The sequence below is a fragment of the Mastomys coucha genome, unplaced genomic scaffold (assembly GCF_008632895.1).
Source record: "Mastomys coucha isolate ucsf_1 unplaced genomic scaffold, UCSF_Mcou_1 pScaffold14, whole genome shotgun sequence".
NCBI classification, from domain to species: domain Eukaryota; kingdom Metazoa; phylum Chordata; class Mammalia; order Rodentia; family Muridae; genus Mastomys; species Mastomys coucha.
Window position 1 is genome coordinate 79,696,582 of NW_022196896.1, and position 10,456 is coordinate 79,707,037.

Genomic DNA, 10,456 nt, shown 5'->3' on the forward strand with positions numbered 1-10,456 from the left:
TCTGGAGCATTCAGCATTTCACTCTGCAGAATTCTTATTTTTTAAAAAGAACCATGGCTGGGATTTGGATGATAATGAGTCATTCACTGAATTGGGGAGTGTAGCTTTCTCTTCGTTACTTAATTTATAGACTGCCCACAGCAAAGAAACCTGGAAGCACCGAGTAAAAGAATTGAGAAATGCATCTAAGCTTTTCTACAGGACACTCAAGAACTATAGTGACCCGCAGGCGTCATTATCAATACAGACTGAGATCCATTCGCTGATCTGCTTGAGTTCCTAGATGGGCTGAGGACTGAGTGGTTTCAGGCTCAGTCACAGTGTTAGATTTTCCCAGGTAGAGACAAAAGTCAGGTTGAAATATATATATATATATATATATATATATATATATATATATATATATATTCATGTGTGTGTGTGTATCAAGCAGGTTTTAAAATTACTTGGGAAAAATAAAACTATAGAGAAAAATAAAGTAATACTTGTTACCACATTTTACAATTCAGATCAAATACAGAAGCCCATATACAAAAATATAAAAAGTTAAAAGATGTCTTCTAACCATATCTTAGTGTTGTTCTCTTCCTCCTCGTTCTCCTCCTCTTCCTCCTCCTCCTCTCCCTCCTCCTTGTATTTTTCCTTTTTTTTTTTTTTTTTTTTTTTTTTGGTTTTTCGAGACAGGGTTTCTCTGTACAGCCCTGGCTGTCCTGGAACTCACTTTGTAGACCAGGCTGGCCTCGAACTCAGAAATCCGCTTGCCTCTGCCTCCCAAGTGCTGGGATTAAAGGCGTGTGCCACTGTTGCCTGGTGTATTTTTCTTTTTGAGAAGGGCTGCCTCTATATATCCCCAGGCTGTGCTCCAGCTCACAGCAACCTTCCTGCCTCGGCCTATGAGGTAAAAGTGTGCTTTTCTGGACCAATAGTTTTCTTCAGAGATTAAAAACAAGTTTTCAAAATATTAATCACCTCCTTCTCTGTAGAGCCATTATTACTGGTTTTATTGGCTTTATTTTCAGAGGGAGGGAAGGAAAGTGGGAAGGAGGGAAAAGGGGAAGGAGGGAAGGGAGAGGGAAGGAGAGACAGGGAAGACGTTTTTGTTCATTCAAATTCCTGTCCACAAACGATCCTCCAGCCTCAGTCTCCTGAGGCAAGCTTCATCATGTCTGGCTCCTCCATCAGACTGTGAGCTCTTTGGCAAAACTCATGACTAACCTTTTCTTTGAAGCTTCATTGTATAGTTCAGTGCCTGGGCATAGTAGGCATTCTATAAGCATATGCTAAAATGAGTTGGCTTGGCCAAGAGGGTAATCATCTGCCACCACCTTGTTTCTAACACTTCACACATTAATTAGCTACCAAGCTAAATTTTTCTAGGTAAGTAGTTTTGTTTTGTTTTGTTTTTACAGAGAATAGGTATAATACGTCTCTATTTACATAATTGTAATGAGAAACAATTGGATTATGCATGTGCTTTTACCAGAATATAGTAAACTTTCAGTTTATGATTCACTATAATTGTTTCTTTCATTATTTTTATTATAATTATTAATTTGGCTTTGATTCTGATACCCAAGGCAGTGTATTTGATGAATGTTTTATGGGATGAGTGCTTGCTTACCTTCAAAAATTCACATACTGGAATTCATACACCCCAATATGAAGATATTGGATGGTGGAGCCTTAGGGAGAAGTTCTGTACTATAGTGGAGCCTTCGTGTACAAGAGTTGGATGGGTCAATACAAGCAGATGGCATTCTAAAGGTCTGGAGAGAGAACTCAGCAAACTCCCCATTCCTTGATCTAGTTCCTTGATCATGACCTTCCCACCCTCTAAAATTGTGAGAAAGCCATGTGTCCTGTGTACAGAAGCCAAAAGGCAAGAGTGTCAGATACACCAGAGCTAGAGTTACAGGTAGTTACTAACTGCCCAATATGGATTCTGGGAACTGTATTTTGAGTTCTCTGAAAGAGAAGAGAGAGAACTTAACCACTGAAGCATCTCTCCAACCCAAATACCTCTTCTTTTCATGGTAATTGAAGATGTGGACCAATTTTCAAGCAAAAAAAATAAAAGTTATATTTCTCCAAATTTGACTTACTATACACTACTATAGATGGTTAACACTGGTTGTCACCTGACTGGGTCTAGATGGCTTAGGAGAGAATCGAAGTGGGAAAGCTGCCCTTAAATGTAGCCATGGTCATTCCATGGGCAGGGGTCCTGGGGTGACCAAAAAGGAAAGTGCTAGATGAACACACCAGCCTTCAACAATCTGCTCTCTGGCTGTGGATACAATATGGCCATCTGCTCCAGGCTCTTCCTGCTGTTCTCTTCCTGCCATGATGGACTGTAATCTTGAGCTAGAAGCCAAGTGAACCTTCTCCCTTAAGCTTCTTCTGTCAGATACTTTGGCACAGCACTAAGAAAAACAGAGAACACAATGTATGTGAGCTTTCCTCTATTCTCTGGGGAACTTCAGAACATCACATTGGCTTCTCTGAATTACCAAACACAATCCTTTGTGGCGAGGAGGCAGCAGGTTCTCTGGGAACACCGAGGTTAGCCATGTTTAGGTTCTGAAATGCAGTGTATGGAGCTGTTGAGAAGGTGAGCGAGCCCTTGATAGTACAGTAAGGGAGCCAGGTCTGAAAGCGTTGAGACTCTGTGATAGATGTTAAACAATAACGCAACCAGTCACCTTAGTCCAGTTTTTCATGAAAGATTATCAAAGGAACAGTGTCCTTTACTCTGATCAAGACGAGCAAGCGTCAGCAAATGTGATGCTAAATGGAAAGACAGTTTCTATAAACTGAAATATAAAAAGTTTAAAGCATAATTAAGAAAAGTTAAAACCATGAGAAAGAATACATTATCAAAAAAAAAACCAGCTGACTTCCTCTTCCTCCCAACTTCTGTACCACTGTTCTGCTTTTTATCTGTATTAATTTCCCAGTTTATGTGTCTCATAGAAGTGGAGCAGAGTGCTTTAAACTTATAATGAACTTATGGAGCTAGTAACAGATAATGAATGTTTAGTCAGGTATTAGTCTTAGTGGAAAGGCATGTAAACAATTCTACTGTAACTCCTTATTAGTCTGTGACATGAACTATTGCCTTAAACTTACTATGAACTTATGGAATGTAAAAGTGCTTAGAAAACCATGTGATCCTGAGAAAGTATAAATACTAAGAACAACAATAAAGAAATGATTTAGCCCTTCTCTGCTTAGTCCAGTGTGTGTATGTCTGTGTATGACTGGGTTTTCTCTCCTTTTTTCCTTCCTTCTTTTCTTTTCTTTTCTTTTCTGTCTGGCTCACCAAGAGGTAATTAATTCTCAGTCTCTCACCTGACCATAAGGTGCCTGTAAGCCAGAGAGAAAAGAGCCCAAGCAAGTAACCTTCTTTCTTAATCATATGCTGCTATCGGCTAGAGTGAAACTGCCACAAACTAGTAGCTTTTAGCTACAGAATAGTAAAGGGTAAAAGAGAGAGTTAATCAGCAAAGTCATCATCATTTGGCCTCCTTTACCAATGTCATCCTCCATGCCTGCCATTGGTTAATCCTGTGCTACTGAACTGAACCCTGGTACTTTTTTTCCTACTGGGTCACTTCATACAGTCTTAAGATGAGGAAAGGCACCTAGTCTTATTGCAACTTGATATGTCATGTTCAGTTAATATCCCTAGGACACCTGCCCTTTTCTGAAGGGGAAAGAAGGAAGGTGTGAAAGGGGGAGGAGGTGCATGATCTAGGAGGATAGGATGGAGGGATGACTGCTATCAGATGTAGTGTATGAGAGAAAAATAGATAAAAATAAAATAATTGCTTTTACTAGTAGCTTTGAGCAATCTGATTATGACATAGCTTGCTATAGCTTGCCTTATATTTCTTGTAAGTGTGAGCTATGTTAAACTTTTTACTATTATCTCATCAGTTCTGACAAATTTACTCGTTATTTCCTTTAATATTTTTTTCTCAAATCCTTATTTCAAGCACAGTTTTTGAAACAATGAGTTGTAAGCCCATATGGGCTTATATATAAGTCTGGGGTTATATATACCACAAAATTGGAAAATCTTAACAAAATGGATAACTTTCTAAATAGACACCATGTACCAAAGTTAAATCAGGATTGGGTAAACTATTTAAACAGTTACATAACCCCTAAGGAAATAGAAGAAGTCATCAAAAGTCTCCCAACCAAAAAATGCCCGGGGCCAGATGGTTATAGTGCAGAATTCTACCAGACTTTCTAAGAATAGCTAATACCAATATTCCTCAAACTATTCCACAAAATAGAAACAGAAGGAACATTGCCAGACTTATTCTATGAGACAATAGTCACCCTGATACCTAAAGCACACAAAGACTAATTGAAGATAAATAAATTCAGACCAATTTCCCTTATAAACATTGATGCAAAAATACTCAATAAAATACAAACAGAATCCAGGAACACATCAAAACATCATCTGCTATTATCAAGTAGGCTTTATCCCAGGGATGCAAGGATGGTTCAATACATGAAAATCCACCAACCAAAGTAACTATGGTGGTTTGAATATGCTTGGCCCAGGGAGTGGCTTTATTAGGAGATATGGCCTTGTTGGAGGAAGTGTATCACTGTGTCCTTGGATTTTGAGACACTCCTCCTAGGTACCTGGGAAGCCAGTCTTTTTCTAGTTGCCTTCTGAACAAGACAAAGAATTCTCAACTCCTCTAACACCATGACTGCCCACATGCTGCCATGTTTCCTACCATGAAGATAATGGACTGAACCTCTGAACATATAAGCTAGCCCCAACTAAGTCTTGTCCTTTATAAGAGTTGCCATGGTCATGGTGTCACTTCATAGCAATAGAAACCCTAACTAAGACAACAATCCATGGTATAAATAAATTGAAAGAAAAAAATCTCATTATCATCTCATTTAGATGCTGAGAAAGCCTTTGACAAATTCTCACATCCCTTCATGTTAAAAGTCGTAGAGAGGTCAGAGATTTAAGGTCCATACCTAAACATAACAAAAAGCAATATACAGCCAAGCCAATAGCCAACATAAAGTTAAATGGAGAGAAACTTAAAGTAATTTCTCTAAAATCAGGGACTTGACAAGGCTTTCCACTCTCTCCCTATCTATTCAATATAGTACTTGAAGTTCTAGCTTGAGCAATAAAACAACTAAAGGAGATTAAGGGGATACAAATTAGAAAGGAAGAAGTCAAAGTGTCACTATTTGAGAATGATAAGATAGTATACACAAGCAACTCCCAAAAATCATAAAAAAAAAGCCACAAGTAGCCCTCCTTTATAGAAAGTATAAACAGGGCAGGAAATAAAGGTGTTACTTTAACAAGGAAAGTTAAAGATCTATATGACAAGAACTTAAAACTGCTGATGAAAGAATTTGAGGAAGATATCAGAAGGTGAAAAGACTTCCCATGCTCATGGGTGTGTAGGATTAATATAGTCTAAATGGTCATCTGACAAAAGCCATCTACATATTCAATGCAACTCGCATCAAAATTCCAACACAATTCTTTACAGACCTTGAAAGAGCAATTCTCAATTTCACATGGAAAAACAAAAATCCCAGCATAGTCAAAACGATCCTGAACAATAAAAGAACGTCTGGAGATATCACCATCCCTGGCCACAAGCAGTTCTACAGAGCAATAGTAATAAAAACTTCATGATATTGTATGGAAACAGACAGTTTGACCAATGCAATCAAGTCAAAAAGCCAGAAATAAATGCATACACCAACGGACACTTGATTTTTGACAAATTAATTAATTAATTAATTAATTAAAAGGCAAAACCATGGAAAAAAGAAAATATCTTCAACAAGTAAAACTGGTGTAACGGAAGATCTATATCTATCACCCTGCACAAAACTCAAGTTCCAGTGGATCAAATATCTCAATGTAAAACTAGATACAGTAAATCTAGAGCAGAAAGAAGGGAATCACCTTGAACTCATTGGTGCAGGAAACAAATGCCTGAACAGAACACTAATGGTTCAGGTCCTAAGATCAACAATTGATAAATGGGACCCCATGAAACTGAAAAGCTTCTGTAAGACAAAGGACACTGTCAATAAGATAAAACAACAGCCTACAAATTAGGAACTGATCTTTGCCAATCCTACAACTGACAGAAGGCTAATATACAAAATATATAAAGAACTCAAGTTAGACACCAACAATCCAAATAACCCAATTAAATTATAGGGTACAGAGCTAAAGATAATTTTCAGCAAAGGAATCTTGAATGGCTGAGAAGTACTTAAAGAAATGTTCAACATTATTAGTCATCAGAAAAATGCAAAGCAAAACGACCCTGAGATTTCATCTTATATCCATCAGAATGGCTAAGATCAAAAACTCAGGAGATAGAACATGCTGGCAAGGATGTGGATCAAGAGAAACACTCCTCCATTGCAGGTGGGAGTGCAAACTTGTACAACCACTTTGGAAATCAATTTGGTAGTATCTCAGAAAACTGGGAATAGTTCTACCTCAAGACCCAACTATACCATTACTGGACATGTACCTAAAAGATGCTTCACTAAACCGCAGGGACACTTGCTCAACTACGTTCATAGCAGCTTTATTCAGAATAGTCAGAAACTGCAAACAACCTACATGTCTTTCAACTGAAGAATAGATACAGAAAATATGATACAATACACAATGGAATACTATTCAGCTATTAAAAACAAAGATATGAATTTTTCAGGCAAATGGATGGAACTTGAGAATATCATCCAGAGTGAGGTAACTCAGACCCAAAAGGACATGCATGATATGCAATCATTTATAAATGGACATTGGCCATAGCCTATAGGATACCTGTGCTCACTCCACAAACCCAAAAAACCTAAACAAGAAGGAATACCCAAGCAGGGATGCTTGAATCTCACTAAGAAGAGGGAATAATATACTCACAGGAGCCAGATGAAGGGAGGATACCGAGTGGGAGTGGGGACAGGAAGAGGAATGGAGTAGTTCAGAATCAAGTATGGGATCAAGAGAGATGGCCAGATGGCCATGAGAATAAATGGAAATCTGGAGTGATGTGTAGGAGAGCATCTTAAGAACACTCCAGAGATCTGGGATGGGACAGCCTCCCAGGAATCAATAGGGGTGACCTTAGCTGAGACTCATAGCAGTGGGGATATGGAACCTGTAGCGGCTACCTCCTATACCCAGGCAAGAACTCACTGGAGTGATAGAAATACCAACCTACCCACAAAGCTTTCTGCCCCAAATTTATCCTGTCTATAAGAAATGCAGGGACAGATGTTAGAGCAGAGGCTGAAGGAATGGCCAACCAAGAACCAGCCCAACTTGAGACCCACTCACTCCATGAGCAAGCACCAATCCCTGATGCTATTAATGATATTATAATCATATTAATGATATAATGCTATTATGCTGTGCTTGCAGAGAGGAGCATGTTGTCCTCTGAAAGGCTCCACCCAGCAACTCAGACAGATACAGACACCCACAGCCAAACATTGGATGGAGCTTGGGGACTTTCATGGAAGGGTTGGGGGAAGGATTAAGGGCCCAGAAGAGAATAGGAACTCCACAGGAAGACCAACAGCCTCGACTAACCTGGACCCTTGGGGGTTCTCAGAGACTGAACCACCAACCGAAGAGCACACACAGGCTAGACTTAGGTCCACTGCACATATGTAGCAGATGTGTAGCTCAGCTCATTCTTTTCACTCAGACCTCTTTTCACTCAGTCTGTCTGTGACCGGGCTGCTTTGTCTGACCTCAGTGGGAAAGGAAGCACCTAGCCTTACAAGACTTGAAGTGCCAGGTAGGAGATATACAGGGAATCCTTGACCCTCTCAGAAGAGAAGGGAAAAGGGATGGGGGAGGGTCTGTGTGAGGGGGAACTGGTAAGGGGCAGCAATCAAGATGTAAACTGAATAAAAGATACTTTTCAAAAAATAGTTAAGATATGATGTTTCAAATGATTTGGGGCTCGAGTTTTAAAACAAGAAACTGATCATGAAAGAAAATAGTTAACCCAGAAATATGTGATAATTTATCTCCTTTAATTTTTTTTAACTTTTATTTTTTTTTACAGTCCAGTCATTATCTCCTTCCCAGTCTACCCTCCTACAGTTCCTCATCCCATTCCTCCTACCCCCCCCCAGTCTCCAAGAGGGTGTCCCCACCCACTCACCACGCCCTTGCCAGGCCTCCCCACTCCTAGGTTACTTAAGACTGCTGATCTTCCTATAGGGTCGCCTTCCTTCTCAGCTTCTTCCAGCCTTTCCCTTATTCAACCACAGGAGTCCCCGATTTCAGTCCATTGGTTGGGTGTAAGTATCTAGATCTGTCTCAGTCAGCTGCTTGTTGGGCCTCTCGGAAGGCAGCCATGGTAGGCTCCAGTCTGTAAGCACACCATAGCATCAGTAATAGCGACAGGCATTGGAGCCTCCCCTTGAGCTGGATCCAAGTTGGGAGGGTCACTGGGGCTCTTTTCACCCAGTCTCTTCTCCATTTTTGTCCCTGCAGTTCTTTTAGACAGAAACAAGTCTGGTTCTTCCAAGCAAATGGTCCCAAGACACAAGTGAGAGTTGCCATTCTAATATCCAATAAAATAGACTTTCAACCAAAAGTTATCAAATGAGATGGGGAAGGACACTTCATATTCATCAGAGGAAAAATTCATCAAGAGAAAGTCTCAGTTCTGAACATCTATGCCTCAAATGCAAGGGCACCCACAGCAAAATGCTGAGTCCTGCTTGCATATCCAGTCTGTTAGCTTACGGGGAATTGGGGTCCGTTAATATTGAGAAATTAAAGGCATATGATTATTTCCTGCTTTGTGTGTGGTAATAGGTGGCATTATGTGTATGTGATTCTTGCCTTTGGAATTTGTTGTGAGATGATTATTTTCTTGTTTTTTCTATAGTGTAGATACCCTCCTTGTGTTGTTTTTTTTTTCCTTCTAGAATCCTATGTAGGGCTGGATTGGTAGATGTTGTTTACAATTGGTTTTGTCATGAAATATTTGGTTTCTCCATCTGTGATGATTGAGAATTTTGTAGGATATAGTAGCCTGGACTGGCATTTGTGTTCTCTTATGCTCCTGTATGACCTCTACCCAGGCTCTTCTGACTTTTAGGGTCTCTGTTGAGAAGTCTGATGTCATTCTGATAGGTCTACCTTCATATGTTATTTGGCCTTTTTCCCTTACAGCTTTTAATATTCTTTCTTTGTTCTGTGCATTTAGTGCTTTGGTTATTATGTGATGAGAAGATTTTCTTTTCTGGTCCAATCTATTTGGTGTTCTGTAGGCTTCTTGTACATTTATAGCCATCTCTTTCTTTTGGTTGGGGAAGTGTTTTTGCATAATTTTGAAGATATTTTTCTATGAGCTATGAATCTTTGCCCTCTTCTATTCCTATCATTCTTAGGTTTGGTCCTTTCATTGTGACCTGGATTCCCTGGTGTTTTGGTTCAGGATGTTTTTATGTTTTGTATTTCCTTTGACTGTTGTGTCAATATCTTCTAAGGTATCTTCTATGCCTTTAATTCTCTCTTCTACCTCTTATATTCTGTTGCTAATGCTTGAATCTGTAGCTCCTGACCTCTTTCCTAGGTTTTCCATTTCCAATGTTGCATCCATGTGTATTGTCTTTATTATTTTGCTTCCATTTTTAGGTCTTGGACCACTTTGTTCCATTCCTTTGCCTGTTTGATTGCGTTTTCTGTATTTCTTTAAGGGATTTATTTGTTTCCTCTTTGAAGGTTTCTACCTGTTTACCTGTGTTTTCCTGTACTTCTTTCTGTGAGCTACTTACATTATCCTTAAAAGACTATTATCTTCATGAGATAGGGTTTTAGGTCAGCAACCTGGTTTTCATGTGTGTTGGTGTATCCAGGACTTGATGTGATAGGAGAACTAGGTTCTGATGGTGCCAAAGTACATTGGCTTCTATTGCTTATGGTCTTATGCTTCCCTCTTGCCATCTGTTTATCTGGGTTGTATACTGGCCTGGGTGTGTCTATCTGGAGCCTGTCTCCTGTGTCCCTGAGTTGCTGCAGGTCTCCTGGGAGACCCGTGGCCCTGGTTGTAGCAGATCTTTTGGGAGGCCTTTAGACTGTGGGGTCTTTAGAGGGGCTTGCATACCTGATGATCTATTGCCTTGGTTGCTGCAGACCTGCTGGGAGGCCTTCAGACTATGAGGTATTCAGAAGCTCAGACAAGCTGCTGATCTGCCCCTGCAGAAGGTGCATGTCAGAAGGGCATCTCCTTTAATCTTTTTGATCCAAATTAACACTCTCCAAAATTAACTTTCCTCCAGACATGTTTAACTCCCAGGAGTATAATTTTAGCCATTTCTTGGGCAGATTCAGTGAGACTTATAGTAAGGGTGGATGTCAAGGTTAACATGATTTCAGCTGAGCAGTATTAATTTC